This window comes from Mustela erminea, chromosome 14 (genome assembly GCF_009829155.1).
Source record: "Mustela erminea isolate mMusErm1 chromosome 14, mMusErm1.Pri, whole genome shotgun sequence".
NCBI lineage: Eukaryota > Metazoa > Chordata > Mammalia > Carnivora > Mustelidae > Mustela > Mustela erminea.
Genome location: NC_045627.1, coordinates 7631475 through 7649833, shown reverse-complemented (window position 1 = coordinate 7649833; position 18359 = coordinate 7631475). Strand labels below are relative to the sequence as shown.

The 18359-nt window shown below is 42.1% G+C and overlaps 1 protein-coding gene and 1 long non-coding RNA gene across 8 annotated transcripts in view; both read left to right on the top strand.

The window, feature by feature from the left end:
• The first annotated feature begins 1979 nt into the window (after positions 1–1979).
• LOC116573543 lies at positions 1980–3012 on the top strand. Its single transcript, XR_004278867.1, has 2 exons — positions 1980–2082; positions 2718–3012. It is a non-coding gene; the product is annotated as an uncharacterized LOC116573543 (long non-coding RNA).
• Positions 3013–4304: 1292 nt separating this feature from the next.
• LYST (lysosomal trafficking regulator) overlaps positions 4305–18359 on the top strand; it is a 174117-nt gene continuing 160062 nt past the window's right edge. For 2 of the 7 annotated variants that reach the window (XM_032313704.1, XM_032313702.1), the window contains exon 1: positions 4307–4429. The gene's annotated coding sequence lies outside the window, so the exon portion shown is untranslated. Of the gene's footprint in view, positions 4430–16557; positions 16579–18359 lie in introns of those variants that run through there. The other 5 variants (XM_032313699.1, XM_032313700.1, XM_032313705.1 and 2 more) reach the window with 4 other exon arrangements.

The following is an 18359-nucleotide window of genomic DNA, read 5'->3' as shown; positions in this document are numbered from 1 at the left end:
CTGTAAAAAGCACCTCATAAAGTATTCTTGATGTTTACAAATCTTGCAATATAATGACTTAAGAGTTTTTAAAGTAAAATATACATACTTTGGGAAATTTAAAAAGTTAGCAGTGATTTAGCAGAGAAAATTTAATGTAAAAATCTTATTAAAACCTAATCTGGTCAGTTTTGCAAAGAGAAGGAGCAAATGTTGTTAAGCCACTTAATGGAGACATTAAGAACTGACTTCTTCAATAAGTTTTAAGGTGCCTACTAAAAAAGCACATTTTAAAAAGAGTCATATTCAGCCCAATAACATAAAGCCTTCCAAAATTAAACTTGTATATCTATAATTTTAAAAAAGACTTTCTTTCTTTATTTGAGGCAGTGATCTCTTCTCGGCCTTTTGGCTAAGATCAAGTGTATTTATTTGAGTTAGCAAGCACCTAAGAGGGGGAGGGAGAGAAGGAGACACCCTGCTGAGTGCACAGCCCCAAGTAGGCTCCATCCAATGACCCTGAGATCACGACCCAAGCCAAAACTGAAAGTTGGATGCTCAAAAACTGAGTCACCCAGGCACCCCTATAATTTTTTAAAAGACTTTATTTATCCACTTGAGAGAGGGGGGAGCATAGAGGGAGAGCAAGAGGAAGAAGCAGACTTCCCCCTGAGCAGAGCAGATCGAGCAGACTCGGTCCCGGGACCCTGGCATCATGACTGGAGCCAAAGGCAGATGCTTAACTGACTGAGCCACCCAGGTGCCCCTATGATTTTTTTAGTATCAAATGTGGAAATCTGTGTCATTTTGACCATGTTACTGTTACAAAAATAAAAGTTCTGCCTCCTGTATCACTTCTTCAAAAATCCATTTCTGTTCCAGTGCAGTTCAGTGGGCATTGAAGTTTCAAATTTCATCTAAAATTATGATTAACTATTTGGATATTTATTTGACTTGAAACCAACTTGTCTCAAACTGTTCATTTCCATAAATCTTTGCTGAATGTTTGCTATGTGCCAGGTACTGTCCTGGCACTTGGGATACATCACAAAGAGAACAGAGGGGGCTGCCTTCACGAAAGCTCTATGTGGAAAAGAATAAAAATGAACATAATAGATGTGTAAGTTGTGTAGCACATTCTTATTAAAATTATTTGGGGGTATATTAGTCTACTAGGGTGCCTTAACAAAATACTATAGACGTTTAACCCACTGAGCCACCCAGGTGCCCCCATTGCAGGTTTTAAAAAAAATATTTTATTTATTTATTTGACAGACAGAGATTGACAGACAGAGATCACAAGTAGGGGGGGGGAGGGGGGAATCAAGCTCCCCGCAGAGAGCCCAATATGGGGCTCGATCCCAGGATCCTAGGATCATGACCTGAGCTGAAGGCAGAGGCTTTAACCCACTGAGCCACCCAGGCGCCCCATTGCAGGGTTTTGAGTGGAGGTGTGACATGGTCTAATTTATATATCCATGTAGACATGAAATTATTTTAAGGCATTTTGGTGAAGTAATGAGGAACGCACATTTACATTTGACCCTTGAACAAGATGGGTTTGAACTGCATAGGTCTACTTAAATACAGATTTTTTTTCAGTAAGTACAACACACTAGTATAAATATAATTTCCTTATAATTTTCTCCTTAACATTTTCTTTTCTCTGGCTTACTTTAAGAATACAGTATACAAAATACATGCTAATTAACTGTTTATGTTACAGGTAAGGCTTTTGGTCAACAGAAGGCCATCAATAGCTGAGTTTCAGGGAAGTCAGAAGTTCCTCGTGCAGGGGTCATCACCCCTACCTAACCCTGTGTTGTTCAAGAGTCAACTGTAAAAAGAAAAAAAAAGAGTCAACTGTAGATTAAATGCATCTTTTATAACCTTGATTTGAGCCTAAATTTAAAGTCAAATTATCTGGAGAACTTCCCACTTACAAAGTTTTCCAAAGTGTGATACATACATAAGTAACCCTTCCTTCTACATATCTATTACTTTTTTTTCTTTCTTCTATTGAATGTACAGTTACACGTTTCCTGTGTTCATTTGAAATCTTTTGAACCAAGTTTTATCTAGTTACGTATACTTAATGTCCATGTTCTTTTTTTAAATTTTATTTATTTATTTTTTTTTAAGATTTTATTTATTTATTTGACAGAGAGAGATCACAAGTAGGCAGAGAGGCAGGCAGAGAGAGAGAAAGGGAAACAGGCCCCCTGCTGAGCAGAGAGCCCAAGGCGGGACTCGATCCCAGGACCCTGAGATCATGACCTGAGTCGAAGGCAGTGGCTTAGCCCACTGAGCCACCCAGGCTCCCTTTATCTGGGTTTTTTTTTTTAATTTTTTTTATTTCCAGCATAACAGTATTCATTATTTTTGCACCACACCCCGTGCTCCATGCAATCCGTGCCCTCTATAATACCCACCACCTGGTACCCCAACCTCCCACCCCCCGTCCCTTCAAAACCCTCAGATTGTTTTTCAGAGTCCATAGTCTCTCATGGTTCACCTCCCCTTCCAATTTCCCCCAACTCCCTTCTCCACTCTAAGTCCCCATGTCCTCCATGCTATTTGTTATGCTCCACAAATAAGTGAAACCATATGATAATTGACTCTCTCTGCTTGACTTATTTCACTCAGCATAATCTCTTCCAGTCCCGTCCATGTTGCTACAAAAGTTGGGTATTCATCCTTTCTGATGGAGGCATAATACTCTATCCCCAGGGGTACAGGTTCTAAGATACTTTTGAACAGTTTATTCTGTGGTAGCTTGGTTTTGCAGACATACAGAGAAGAGAACCGTCAGAAATGACATTACTTCGTGCCCTTTACAAATAAAGAATACTTTGAGGGCTAATTGTGTACCGTTGTAACACAAAGTCTATTTCATTCTGTTTGGCTTTAACAAAATCATGGTCATTGACTATCTTGCCTTCAAGAGAAACAGAAACTGGATTGTTACTTATCATTTCTATGACTTCTTTGTCCATTAAAAAAAAACATGTTTTTAAGATAGTGGGTAAACGTTGATGCGAACACAGAGTAGGTTCACTGTTAGGTAAAACTGTGAAAGGGGTCATGTTTGGGCTCCTCTTCCTCTTTTAGTTCAGGGAGATTCATCAGAGGATCTCCAGCCCCTAGCGGGGGTGGGGCGGGGTACCTGGCCCCTAGCAGGTGCTCGTTATTATCCGTGTAATGAGTCGTGAATTCCCGCCGACGTCTCTCACACGGACCCGTCAGCGATTTGGGGTCGTGCACCGCTGGAGTGCTTGGTTCTAGCGGACTGCCGGAGGGAGTGGGCAGCCTCTGCCCGAAGTTTCCAGCTAGCGGTTGAGCTTCGAGTGTTAGTGGGGAGTGTGTTAAAGTGCGGAATTCTCCGGGAGCATAGCCGGCCATAGCACCGGCCCCAGCCCTGACCAACTATCTCCTTCGCTCGCCACGGGCCGCGCGAGAGGGGCATCTGGTTCACCGCCTTACGACACCACGTCCTGAGTTATTTCTGTTTCTCGAACTGCCTATCCTAACGCAACTGCCTTCGGCTCGCCGACCACCTGCTCACGGGGTGCAGGACGAGGCAGGGCCCGAGCCCCGCTCCGGGCCTTCCCGGGCGCGTCCGACAGGCCGCACGCGCGCTATCGCGGAGACCGGGAAGGGGGGAGCGGGTCCTCTCCGACGCCGGCCGGCGGGGGCGGCGGCCCGTCGGGCACGGGCCAGGCCAGGCCCTCGGTGGTGCAGCCCAGCCTCGCCGTGCTGACCCGCGGTCCCCGGCCGGAGGCGCCGCCGCCGGGAGGCACCGGCCGCGGCCGCGCGCGTCCACAAGCGCGTTCCAAGAGCGCGGAAACAAAAGACGCGCGTCCGCGCCGGGTCGCTTCCACGGCGGCTTCGCGGCCCGCGAACTGCCTTCTCCGGCCCGAAGGCGGGCTCGGCCCCCCGCGCAGCCCTCCTGCTCCCACGCCCGCCCCACGCGTCCTGCACCCCGGCTCCCGGCCCTGCAATGGGGGACAGGGCGGGTCTACGCTGACTGGAGGAAGCGGGCGCCGCGCAAGGGCTCGATGCTTGTTCGACGGCGGTCGCTCGCTCCGGCGTCCAACACAGCCGGGCCCACAAGGCGCAGACTGGGCGAGGGCCCCAAGCAAGCCGCACCCGCGCTAGAGAAACCCCCTAGGCCCCCACCCTGAGGCTCGGCCCGCCCCCCTCCCCGCCCCATTGGCCCGGCCGCCCCACGCGTCATGCCTGCGACGTCGACGCGCCCTATCGGCGAGGGGCGGGGCGAGGGGCGCGCGAGGGGGGGCAGGTGCGCACGCGCAGGCGGCCGGGTCGGGTCCGGACGGGGGAGGGGAGGGGGCGGTGTTCCCGGTTTCCTGGGTTACCTGAGGGGGCGGGGGTGGGGAGTTCGCGGCGGCGGCGGCGGCAGCTACAGCGAGGACGACGGGGGATTCTCCCGGTGAGTGGAAGCGCGCGGCGGTCGGCCCACAGCAGGAAAAGGCGGCCGTGGCAGCCGATGACGCCGGCCGGGGGGTCCGCGACACCGTCCGCGGCCTAGAGGGACGGGGGTTTGGGGGCGGCGGCGGCCAGCCGGAGCGGGGGGCTCGCGGCCACCCGGCGGAGGGCGCGGGGGAGTCGGCCCCAAGCCGGTCCTCGGGCGTCCTCCCCGCTCCGGCTCTCCGAGGCGTCCCCCTCGGCGCCCGGGCAGCCCTGGGCAGCCGCTGAGCCGCGGGCGGGAGCGGGAACTGCCCCCGGACCCTCGCCGCGGCCGCCCGCCACCAACTTTATTTCCCGGCGCGGGGGAGGGCGGGTCGGCCGGCGGCGGGGTCTTGTGTGCAGTGCGCTGCGGTGGCACGGGGTCCCCCCGCCCGGCCCGGACCGCAGGTCGACGGCAGGAGCGGACGGTTTCCGCGCCGCCACCCTGCGGTCGCTCCTGCGCTCCGGTCCCGCCGCGCGGTCCCAGCTGTCATCTCCCCCGGTGCCTCGCTCTGCTGCCTTCCTCGCGCCAGTGACCCCCTGGCCGGGGAGCGAGACGCTCCGGAGAGTCCCCGCGACGTCTGCCGTCTGTGCGGGCGTCCCTGGAGCCCGGCCGAGGGGCCCCTTCGCCTCCGGCAGGATTCAGCTCTTAGAGAAGCGACCCAGGAGACCCCTGCCCCTGCTGACCCCACCGTGTGCGGGTCGACGGCTGTGGAGCGGTGCAGGGGCCGGGGTCCGAGGCGTTAGGAGCCGCACCTTGGCCTTCTCTCTTATCAGGCTGAACAAAACAAACCAGCCCCGTGTGCACGGCAGACTCCGCACCCCGCGACCGCACTTGGTGGTGGGTGAGGCTTGTTTCGAACGGATAGAAAATGTTAAGTCTCGTGCTGAAAGCAGACCAGCATTTCCTTGAACACCGAGTTCAGCTCTCATTTTCCCCGGGTTTGTCGGACACATCGATAGGACAGACTGAATTGGGCTTTTCTTCCTGATGGCTCCTGGCTGGCCTGCTGCTGCTTTAAACTTCCACACCCAGAAACCTTAAGCTAATAAAGATGTTGACTCTGAGCTTTCATTTTATAGATGCAGTTATTAATCCGGGGTATCTGTTTTAAAGAGCTTTGCAACTCGTCAGCAACTTTTTTCCTAATAGCTCTTTGCTGTCCTCCATATTGTTATTGCCTAAAGATTGGAGGAATTAGGAGAAAATGAGTTATTATATAATTTAACTCACATGGAAGCAGTTTGAAAGCTATAAAATGATGTATAAATTTAGTAAATATTTAGGGAGCATAGACTGTGTGCCCGTTTTCTGAACAGATAAATGGAGCTTACATTCTAGTGGGGGATCTCAGATAATGAAATATGTGCTATGTCATTTTGTGTTAAGGACTATAGATGAAAAAGCAGGAAAGGGGGAGGATAAGGAGAGAGGGTTGCAATTTTAAGGAGAGGTAGCCAGGGGAGACTTCCTGGAGAACGTGGCATTTGAGCCCAAGATCAGAAGAAGCGGGAAAGTACTCCATACCCCTCTCTAGGGGAAGAGTGTTGAAGCAGCAGGAAAGGCACTTGCAAAAGCTTTGACGCAGGAGTGTACAGGGCTCAAAGGCTGATTTGGCTATGGTGCAGTGAGTAAAGTAAGAGTAGAATTGAAGTCAGTTAAGTAGGAATGGGAAATCAGGTTGGGTGAGGCCTTGTAGGCCTTCGGACGGACTTGGTCTAACATTCTGAGTGAGAAGGGGAGTCATCCCTTTGAATAGAGAAGAGATACAACAGGCTGTTTAAAGGGTCACCCTGGTGGCTGGAGTGGAGAATAGGCAATTTGGGCCAGGGGGAAGGATTGGGCAGCAGTGGAAGCAGGGATGTTAGCTCAGGGACCCTTGCCATAATTCAGGCTAGAGGTGATTATAATTTGGACAGAGTGGAACTGATGGAGTGGTTGATTTCAGATGAACTGAGGGTAGACTCAAGAGGAGACTTACAGTTATCACAGTGTTTTTCCTAAGCGAGTGTAAAGATGAAGTACACAGGGGCACCTGAGTGGCTCAGTGGGTTAAAACCTCTGCCTTTGGCTCAGGTCATGATCTCAGGGTCCTGGGATCAAGCCCGCATCAGGCTCTCTGCTTGGCAGGGAGCCTGCTTCCTCCCCTATCTCTGCTTGCCTCTCTGCCTGCTTGTGATCTCTCTCTCTGTCAAATAAATAATTAAATTTAAAAAAAAAAGATGAAGTACACATGTACTGAGATGAGGTTTATGAGGGGTTGGTTAGAAAACAGTAAAATGAGATGTCCAATTAGATATTATTAGCTGTAGTTGCAGTGACTTTGCACTGAAGATGTTACATTACCTTATTTACCAGGGGCTTAATATTTTCACCCATAAACTGCCAAATATTTTTCCATACTCATTTTCTTTTTAGTTCTTTTGGACCAACTTAGTCATTTCATTTCACCAAGGGCAGTTTTGTTCTTATATGCTTGCCCTCAGAGCATCTGTTTGTTAGTTTCAGTTGTAGAGAAGGCCATATAATCCAGAATTTCGGAATACCTTTGTAATGTGAACACCTCAAATGATTAATCTTTTCCCATATTATGTTTAGATGACTGGCTTAAGTTCAAGAATTTTTTTTAAGCCTCAGAAATCTTGTTATCAAACATGGCTTCACTTGGCCATTTGTGAAATTACAGTGGAAGTGACCTGTATTTTTAATACTTTATTAATGAGTCAGTAATATAGAGGGATTATCCTAATTCTTTAGTTTCATTAAAGATGGCTTGAAATAAATGGGCCATCACATGTTACATGGAGATCTTTTCATCAAATTATGCAGTTTTTGGAACAATAGAATTTGGCTTGTAAAATATATATCAAAACTATATCAGGCTCCTTGAGTTTAAGGTCTAACCCTCACATTAAGAACCCAGGTTATAAACTAATGTTTTTAAATGGATTTTCAACCTAAATATATTCTGAATGTATATTTTTAAAGCTGTCAGATTAATAACTAGTTATAAGATGAACTTGGAGTCAGTGGGAACGCCATATTCTCTTGGATCCTACTTTCTTTTGCTATTTCTTTTCCTTGTTTCTCTTAATTCTCTTGACCTTGATTTATAGTAATTGAGAGAGACCTGATACATTTGGAAACTTTGAATGCTTTTCAGGTCTATTAAGGGGGGGGATCTTATTTAATAATATGAAAACGTAATGCTTAAAGTGTGATCTTTTTAATTCATCAAGAAAAGAATTAAACAGTTTTCCAAAAGGCTAGTCATCATTGCATCCAAATGTGATTCCTTGAAATTGAAACTCCAAATACATGAGGAAATAAGAGAACTTCTAGTCACTTTTAATGAGTGGAAGAAATAGATGAACGAGAAGAGAGAATACTGCACATACTCAGAAATGTTTATACAACTGTAACCACTCGTCTTTACAAAGTAAAGAGGATAGAGGATTTTTGCCAGAAACTTGAAGAATCACATATTTTAAATTTAAGAATGGAGTCGGGGGTGGGTAGTGAAGCCTAGAAACTATACACTGAACATCTTGACACTAAGTGATTCCTAGAAGAATTATAGATCAGATTGCCAAGCAGATGCTTTGTAATTTGTGATTAGAAAACAAGGCACTGATTATTAAGACACAGAGTTGTTTTTTTAAGAACAAGTCATACTAACCTCTTGCTCACTTTGCCAAGGTGTGATAATATTAAATAATCTTAAGTACCTCTCATCTTACAGAGTGCATTCCCATTTATTATTGTATTTAACTCTCACAACATCGCTGTGAAGTAGGATCGGAGGAGGAGGCCTCAATGGTAGGAGCCCAGGGAAGACATGAAGGGGACATATGTGGTAGATTTTAGAAAGGACTTACTTAGATACAGTATAAAAGAAAAGGAGGAATCAAAGTGGGCTTTAAGGATTCTAGATTGTCTGACTGGGTGAATGGTGATGCTGGTAATTGATCTTAAATTTGAAAATGTAGGTGGAGGAACAGATTTGGAGATGTGAAATTCATCAGTTCACATCATTCTGGTGAAAATAGTTATTTTTAAATCAGAACCAAGTAACATGTAATTAAAATTTTCAAAATATGTAGGTCACTCTGGAACTCAGAAAAGTCTTAACCAAATAAAGAAGTCTTCATTCATTCAGCAAACACATCCTTTCAAATACTTTTGGTAAGGAAGAGAGGACAGTGGGTAGAAGCTTGAGTGGGGAGATGTGATTGGGGAAGGTTTGTTTTTCCTTAAAGATGGAAGAGTCAAGGAACTTTAGTGGACTGATGAGAAGGGTCCATTGAAGAGGAAAGAAAATTAAAGTCACAAAATTGAAGTCTCAAGAGAAAGTAGATAATCAGACATAAACTCAGAGGAAATGGAAGGGTTGGGAACAAGAGTGCAGGTGAAAGGGTTACCCTGAAGAAGGGCGGTGATGCATCTTTCTGTTTAAAAAAAAAAAAGAAAAGAAAATAGAGTAGGTACCAATACAATATATGTACAAGTCCAGGATGGCATCTCTTGTCTCCATGGAGCCGTTTATCTGCTGAAATTGAGGCAGAAGAGCATGGGTTGGAGTATGTTCATGGGAAGAGTTACCGTTGTGATTGGGAAAGGGGCTTGATCAGGGACCACTGACCTAATTGCTGTATAGTGATAAACACCCCTGAAATCACTAATGAGGAAAGCAGCCAATCAGGAGTTTTCTCCAGTAGCTCTATGTAATGGTGCAGAAAGCACTGAATCTGGATGAGCATTGGAAGGGAGGGTATGATGTAGAACTTGGGTTGGGGGATGGTATAAAGTCAAGGGACTGGGTGATGATGAGGTTGCTAATGGAAAGGCTGAGCCAGAGGCATCCTGCTTGATTAAGGAAGACAGCCAAGCCAGGACGGGTCTGAGGAATGTGCAGAACAAAGAGGGTGAAGAATCTCAATGAGGAGCTGTAGGATTCATGGGCGGGAAGGACTACTAAGGATGGAAGAGTAGGCACATGATGGGAGATCCTAACTCTCAGGCTCTCGAGTGGAAACAGTTGCAGGTGATGATATAGGCCAATGTACAACCAGTGATAGTAGGTAGCCAAGACTAATAGTGCTAATTACAGCAATTGTAAATTAATAAAAGCTACCATTTATTGAGAACTGTATACTAGTCACCATACTACATGCCTTCCATAGGTTATCATACTTATTTTTCACAACCACCTACTAAACCATGCTTACTCTCTACAAAGTAGAGGTCATTGAAGAAGAGGAAATAAAAGAATTCTGAATCCTAGTATATAGAGATTATTTGTTCTTATAGATAATGCAGCCCTCAGAATAACAGATCTTGTATGGAGAGGAAGCGGGAGTTGTATGACGAAGTTCTCTGTAAATGGAGATTAAGGACTCAAAGTCAGCAGTTGACAACTATAAATATAGCTATAATGTAGCCTGAGAAATGGATAAAATGGCATAATAATGATGCACAAGTCACCTTGGAAACCAGGTGATAATCAGAATAATGCTAACTTGTCTTCTTGGCCTGAGATCTGGGTGTATACAGTGATGTAATGTATTAAGAGGAGGAGATGAAATGATTGCCTTATGTAAAGGTGAGGGATAGAACGATGTTTCTTAGCAATGGAACTAGGGTTCCTAAAGCTAGTGAGCAAAGAATCCAGAGAGGAAGAAAGACTCATCTAGTTGTATGTAAAAAAAATCAGGAAGGATAGATGGGCAAGTAGGGTGATCATATAATTTATTGACCAAACAAGTGTTATTTTGAAAATGAAAAAGAATGTCATTAATAGTTACTCTGGGACAGCAGGCACAAACCAGAACTGTCGTAGGCAAATCAAGATGTTTAGTCTTATTAGTGACAGGTAACTAGAGGACCTATCACCTTGGAAAGGGGCTGTGGATGTTGAGAATGAATGGACCCCTAAATTAGAGGGACATGAATGGAGCTTACTAGGCTAAGATTATTCTCTTTAGCTCTATATTACTGCCCTAAAATGTTCTGGGTATGTTTTGTTCTATAAGAGTGTGGAGATTTGAAAGATGTTCTGGATTCATCTCTATATGAAAATCTATCCATCTCTATATGAAAATTTGGAATCCATTAACGCATAGGTCATACTAGAAACCTTAGAAGTAGATGAGATCATCAAAAGAAAACACAAAGAAAGAGAAGTGAGGCAGTGGATAGAATCCAGGAACTCACCATCATGAAGGAGCTGGTAAAGAAGATTCCAACTAGGGAGACTGAACAGGAGTGGTTAGGCAGGGTAGAAGGAAAGCCAAAAGAGATTTGTTATCTCATAAATCCAGAAAGGAGAGATTCAAGGAATGAATGATTCGTCATTTCATATGCCTTATGTTCTTCAGAGAGGTCAAATATGATAAGGACTGGAATGTGCGTTGGCAATTAGAAAGTTGTTGATCTTGGCCTGACTAGTTTTGGGAGAGGAGTGTGGGCAAAAGTCAGACTGAGGTGCCCAGAGAGGTGAGGAGACCACTTCAAGTGGAGACCACTCTTGAGTAATCTTGAAAGAGGGAGGTATTAACAGGATATACATGTCTGTTTACTTTAGGCAGTAAAGAAGCCAATGGAGATGAGGGGTTAAAAACTAGGAGGGAGCTGGATTTCCAACCAATGCCTCCTGGCTAAGGTCTAGTTAGTAATTTTGTTGTAATGGAAATAAGTAAGATGAAGATACATTTTAAATTAAGTATGACAAACTTTGTAATAACTACAACCTATCAGAAGCTGAAATAGGTAGAAAGTGTTTATTGAAGAGAGAATTCCTAATTTGGTGAAATACTGTAAGGTGACATTTAGGTTGTGGACTAACTAACTCTAGGGTTCCTTTTTTTTTTTTTTTCCTCTTCAGTTTTTAGGAGGAGGATGGTGTGTACACATAAGTGTAAGGCTTATTAGTTCAGGATTTCTGATCCCATAACACTGATTTTTTTTATATAATTTGTGTTGATTAGTTTTTATCAAATAGCTTTGACCAAAGTTTCTTTCTCTATATTGCAACATTAACACATTTCAGGAACACTACTTAAAAAGTAACAAGAGCTAAATTCCATCTTCTCATTCTCTGAATGGGGAATCAAAGATCTAGGGATGCTGGAGCCTCAGTCTGACTCGTGTTCCAGAATTGTATCTTCTACAACCCGCAACCTGCTAAGTTTTTATTCCTGCTACTTTCTTGCTAAGGCATCTTCTCCTTTCATTCTTTGACTCTGACAGATTGTAGAAGACCAACTTTTTACAAATAAGTAAAATAGAGGTCTTAACATATAGACTTCTTCTGGTAGATGAATAAAATGCTCTTGAGATCTTACCTGAAAACTGTAAGATGTTATAAAGTTATTTTTTTATTAATGTAAACACAAGCAAGGGGAGGGGGGAGAGAAAAGCAGTTTCCCTGCTCAGCAGGGAGCCCAATTTGGGGCTCAGTCCTAGGACTCAGGGATCATGACCTGAGCTAAAGGTCGACACTTAATGACTGAGCTGCCCAGGCGCCCCTGCAAAGTCTCTTTTAAGAAGTCTCTTCTACGTGCCTGGGTGGCTCAGTAGGTTGAGCATGTGACTCTTGGTTTCTGCTCAGGTCCTAATCTCAGGGTTGTGGGATCTACCCCCACCCCCATGGGGCTCTGCGCAGGCTTGTGCACGCTCTCTCTCTCAGATGGGTAAATAAATCTTTTCAACAGTTTTCAAAAATTAAAAATTAAAATAAGTCTCTTCTCTCTTAAGAAGTCTTTGAAAAGAATATAGGCTTCTAGACCAGAGAAATGTGGTTTCTAGGAGCAACTTATCGAATTTACTGGCTAGCATTCTTGACTATTTCTGGATATTTCAACTGTCTAAAATCATAACAGTTTAATATTTCTGTTATGTGGTACTTTTGAATATTAAGTTATATATAATTATACCTGATATAATTATGCAATTTATATATGTTATATATTGTATGTCATATATATTTGGGATGATACTTGAAGTCTAGTTATACATTTGATAAATATTGGTATATATTAATTTTCTTTCCTCTTCTTTTTGGATTTTTGTTTCTTTGACATGCTATTCTTTATTATTGAAATATAATTAACAGTGTTATATTAGTTTTAGGTGCTATAATGATTCAGCAGTTCTGAATATTACTCAGTGCTCATCACACTGGGGGTACTCTTAAGCCCCTAGATCTATTTTGCCCATCTCCCCCACCTCCCGCCCTCTGGCAACCTCCAGTTTGTTCTCTGTATTTAAGAGTCTGGGGTTGTTTGTTTCTCTTTTTTTCTTTGCTCATTTATTTTGTTTCTTAAACTCCACATATGAGTGAAATCCTAACATTTATCTTTCTCTGACTTATTTCGCTTAGCATTATACTTTCAAGCTCTTCCCTTGTCATTGCAAATGGCAAGATTGTGTTCTTTTTATGGCTGAATAATATTCCATTGTGTTTATATACCAGATTTTCTTTATCCATTCATCTATTAATGGACACTTGGGTTGTTTCCACATCTTAGCTACTGTAAATAATGCTGTGATAAACATAAGGGGCATCTATCTTTTCGATTAGTGTTTTCACCTTATTTGGTTAAATACCCAGTAGTGGAATAATTCGACCATAGGGTTGTTCTGTTTTTAGCATCCTGAGGAAGCTTCACACTGCTTTACACAGTAGCTGCACCAGTGTACATTCCCACCAACAGTGTATCCTTTCTCTCCACATCCTCAATTTGTCATTTCTTGCCTTTCTGATTCTAGCTGTTCTGTCATGTTTAAGGTGACATCTTACTGTGGTTCTGATTTGCATTTTTCTGATGATTAACAATATTGAGCATTTCTTCATGTGTCTGATATCCATTTGTATGTCTTCTTTGGAAAAATGTCTATTCAGGTCGCCTGGCCATTTATTAATTAGATTATTTGGTTTTTGGTATTGGTGTATACAGATTCTTTATAGATTTTGGGTATTAACCCCTTATTAGATATATCATTTGCAGACATTGTCTGCCATTCAACACGTTGCCTTTTTGTTTTGTTGATGGTTTCCTTCACTGTGTAGAAGCTTTTTATTTTGGTGTAATCACAATAGTTTAGTTTTGCTTTTGTTTTTTCTTGCCTTGTGAGATAGATCTAGAAAAATGTTTCTATGGCTGGTATCAAAGACATTACTGTCTGAGCACTCTTCTGTGATTTTTATGGTTTCAGGTCTCACATTTAGTCTTCAGTCTTTTTGAGTTAATTTCTGTGTATAGTATAAGAAAGTGGGCTAGTAGAGACTGTCTTTTTCCTATTGTATATTCTTGCCTCCTTTGTTGTAAATTATATGACTATAGAAGCATGGGTCCATTTCTGGGCTCTCTATTCTGTTCTGTTAATATATGTTTCTGGTTTTGTTCCAGTACCCTATTGTTTTGATTAGTACAGCTTTGTAGTATATATTGAAATCTGAGATTGTGATACCTCTAGCTTTATTCTTCTTTCTCAAGACTGGTTTGCCTAACACTTATTTAAAGGTATTCATGTACCCCGTGTGTATATCAGCATTATTTACACTAGCCAAATTATGGAAGCAGCCAAAGTATCTATATATAGATGAATGGATAAAGAAGATGTGATGTGATGTGTGTGTATAAATAAATAAAAGCATTAAAACAGAAGATCAGGTTGGCTATTTGGCTTTTGTGGTTCCATATAAATTTTAGTATTATTTGTTCTAATTTTGTGATAATGTTGTTGGCTATTTTTTCTCTACTTTCAAGCCTGGTTTTTTTGGCATGGTTTAACCACGTCCCATCCCCAAGATTGTTGTTGGGATGGATTCGCTATTTTTTTAGGAACTTGTTTTTGTGCTTAACTGTTTCAAAGGTAACTGTATCTTTGCTTACTGGAAATATATTTTGGTTAAGTACGTTTAAATTTTTTTGTTGTAGCATTTGATTTTTGGCCAAATGTGTTTTCAGTAATTTATTTAGCATAAGTGAAACAAATTCTACATGCTCATTTGAGTATTATGAACTCTTAAAGAGCAGTAATAGTATATTAATTTTTCCTTTCTCTTCCATCTTTAAGATTGCTCTGATCAAAATGTGATTTGCTATAACAGAATTCTTATTAGTTCTGTAGTTCACTTGTCTGAGTTCCTTAGGTTGAAGAAGAATAATCATAATTGCATTCATATTATTTTAGCAGTGTAATTATTTGAGTTTGGATGAGTGTGAAATTAAACAATGCTAAGAATGATTTCCTCTTTTAGTATATTAATGTGGCTTATTTGAAAGGGCAACAAAACATTTATCAGTTCATAAAATGCATTCATTGTTACTACTTCTGGGTATGGATTCATTGAAGTGCACAGTTCAGTGTATCCTGGCCAATGCCAAAGGGAGGTTTTACTGGTGTAACTTGTAGAACAGCTGCTTATACCTATCAGCTTGCTTTTATGCTGCTTATTAATATTTTCTTGTCTAGACTTCATTAGATCTTTATTGCATTATAACTTAGAGTTCATTAAAGATTAAAATCCTTTACTGTTCTCTGGATTTCCTCTTTAATAATGCTTCCAAAGGGGGTAATGCTGGTAACTGTTCTTTTTTTCCTGTATTTGAATATTTTGGAGACTGTTTTTGAAATCATATATTCCATACAGCTGAAAGATAATTATTTTCTCTACACACTATTTCTGAAAAATAGAATCCCAGTAAGGTAGTTTTGACAGAACTTGATTATGCACAATTTAAGGGAACATTTAGAATGTATAATTTTTTTTAAAGATTTTATTTATTTATTTGACAGAGAGAGATCACAAGTAGACAGAGAAGCAGGCAGAGAGAGAGAGAGAGGGAAGCAAGCTCGCTGCTGAGCAGAGAGCCCGATGCGGCACTCGATCCCAGGACCCTGAGATCATGACCTGAGCCGAAGGCAGTGGCTTAACCCACTGAGCTGCCCAGGTGCCCCTAGGATGTATAATTTTTAAAAAAGAGTTTACTTATTTACTTGAGAGAGAAAGTCTGGGGAGGGCAGAGGGAGAGGGAGAGAATCTCAAGCAGACTCTGCACAGGGTGGAGCCTGCTGGGACTCTGTCTGTCTGTCTATCTGAGATGAGGCCATGACCTGAGCCAATACCAAGAGTTGGACGCCTAACCGACTAAGCCACCGAGGTGTCCCTGGAATGTGTGATTTTAATCTTAAATGAAATTTGATGTTTACTGTTACTGTATTACTATTTTCTGAATGCTGTACTATCTTGAAAGTTCACAGCCTTAAAGATAGATATCATCTTGTTTTATTTTTGTTTTAATATGTATAAGAAGAATCAGGATCAGAAAGGTTAAGCATTTTACCTGAGATCCTAGAGTGTTGAGGCAAAATAGAAAACCCAAAGTCCCTTGACTTTTAGTGTAGTATTCTTTGTGCCATCGAATTCTTGAACCATTTTAACAGATTTTAAGAAAATAATCTCATAGCCAAAAAATGCCTTATACACTACTCAAAGTGATAGTGTTTGGTTTCTTGTATGTAACTCATTTATAACTTTAACCCTTTGTCTTTGCACGTGTCTACATTTTTGCCGTAGTGGTAGAAACTAAACTGTGATGATACTCAATGACGCAGAAAAATAATATTAAGTGTAAGTTGAATCTGAAATGCATTTGCTATATATATATATATTCTCTATCACTCTCACTCCCTATGCCCTTCTCTCCTACTATCTGTCCATCTTCATGGATGGTTAAAGAGCAGTAGATTAAGCAGCTGGATCTGAATTTGATCTCACTGTTAATCTTTTTTGATGTGAAAAGTTTTATAGCAGTGAATGCATTTGTCTGTACTTGACTGTCCCAACTAAATGGTTTTTAGAATAAAGCTAATTTTCACTGTGTCTATAAGAATTATGAAGGAATAAGAGGAAACTATTGCTATGTACACTTATGTGGTATCTTCAAAGCTTGTACATATCTGTGTTCAGTATTTCAGAAACATATTACAAAGTCTTTTACCTTATACAAAATATATATTAGAAACTACTGATCATTATGATGTTGCTGTAGAAATTATTTTTATTGTTTTCATTTCACATTTAGGATAAGATGCCAAGCTCTGTTTATTTGTCTCCTTAAGAGGTATGGAAAACCATTATTTCCAGAATTGGTTTTAAAGAGCTCTTAAACTGTATACACTGCATTATAATCTTTAACATAGGAAGAATAAACATCCAAGATTTTATTGCTGAAGTTTTTTGGTTTTAATCTAAGAAGATTTTGTTGAAACTTCTACATGTTTCTGTAGCACTTTCCTTAGTATCTTAAATGCTTGCTAAGGAATGGAAAAAGGCTTTTGTAAATGTGGCTCTTTCTGAAAGCGTTAGCTGCAGGAAGATTTCCTAAAGTAATTTGAATATTAAAATGTTTTCTATCGTAGTTAGTATTAAGTGAATTGGTGTTTATTTGTTGAGCGCTTACTATTCATGGCACTGTGCTAGGCAAGAAATATTGTATGCTTGTTTGTTTTAACAAATGAGACCCGGCTCCCCTTCTTAAGGGAAGTATAATCTAGTTTGGAAAGAAACAATACAGTACTGTAACACAATGTGGTGAGTCCTAAGAGGCACGTAGAAAGTAATTAACTGGGAATTAATAGGAATTTCTATAGCAGCAGCAACATGACAAAAAGCATTAGTGAAATCGTGTTGAAAAAGTGAGTACCCTTAGGAGGAATTATGGAACGGTAGAGGGTGTCCTGTACTGAGAGCTGAGGAAGGTTGGACAGTGAGCACCATAATGATAATAGTAATAATGAGTTAGAAACTTCCTCCCTAAGAACTGGAGTGTCGCTTACTATTTTAAGAAACGTGAATGACAGTTTTAGCAGTTATAGAATTTGGATTTGATGGAAAGTCAACCAGGCAGTGTGACCAGTTAAGAGGGTGGCAGAGGGGTTGAGGAGCCGAGGACGCTCAGTCCTCAGGTTGGAGGGGGAGAAACAGATTCAAGGTTGTGATCATAATCGTGAGTAAGTATTGATCTTCCTACAGGGTGCCCGGCACTGTGCAATGCATTTTATGTGCGTTACCTCGTGTAATTTAAATATCCACAACTACTTGACACGTTTCTAGATAAGACTGAGGCTTAGAGAGAGGAAGCCAAGAAGCCAAGTTCATAGAGTTCGCAAGTGGCTGCTGTCAAGCCAAAGAACTGACTGGGCTCAGATGAAATGCTGTTCTGGTTTCTCCCTGAGTGACTGGGTAGAGGCCATCCACGGAAACAGCAGTGAGGGAGGAGGAGCTGGTTTGTTGGACGGAGAAGAGAAAGTCTTATGCAGAATACAGACAGATTTCCTGCGTCTGAATCTTGCCTCTGACACTTAGTAGCTCTGTGACCTGAAGCACTTGCTTAACTTTACTGTGCTTCAGCTTTTAACATGTGACAAGTAGGGATCTAATTATACTTATGAGATTGTTGTGAGGATTAAACCAACAGCTGTAGGGGAGTGCTTTTAGGAGTGCCTGATGGGTAGTAGTCGCTTGTAGATGGCAGCTACGTCGTCATTATCGTTATTCTGTAGAAACCCAGAGATCTGTTTTGAGGACATCTCAGCTATGCAGTATGAAATTTTTAGCACATTCTTCCAGCAGAGAAGTAAAGCAGGGGAGAGGACGGATGATCTACCTGGATGAGCCTTCATGGTTGTTTATTGCTGCCTCACTATAACCACAGGTGTCTCAATTTTCATTCTTTTATGGTGCTCGGGATCAAATGCAGGCTCTTCAGAGATACCTAGCTGCCCAATCTGTTTTAGGGAAACCGAACTGCTTGTTGAAGGGCTTAACTTCGATACATTTTGGTGTCATTTCCTCTGAATTTATTTTAAAATTCTGCCTTGCTACACCGTGCCTGGACCAGTT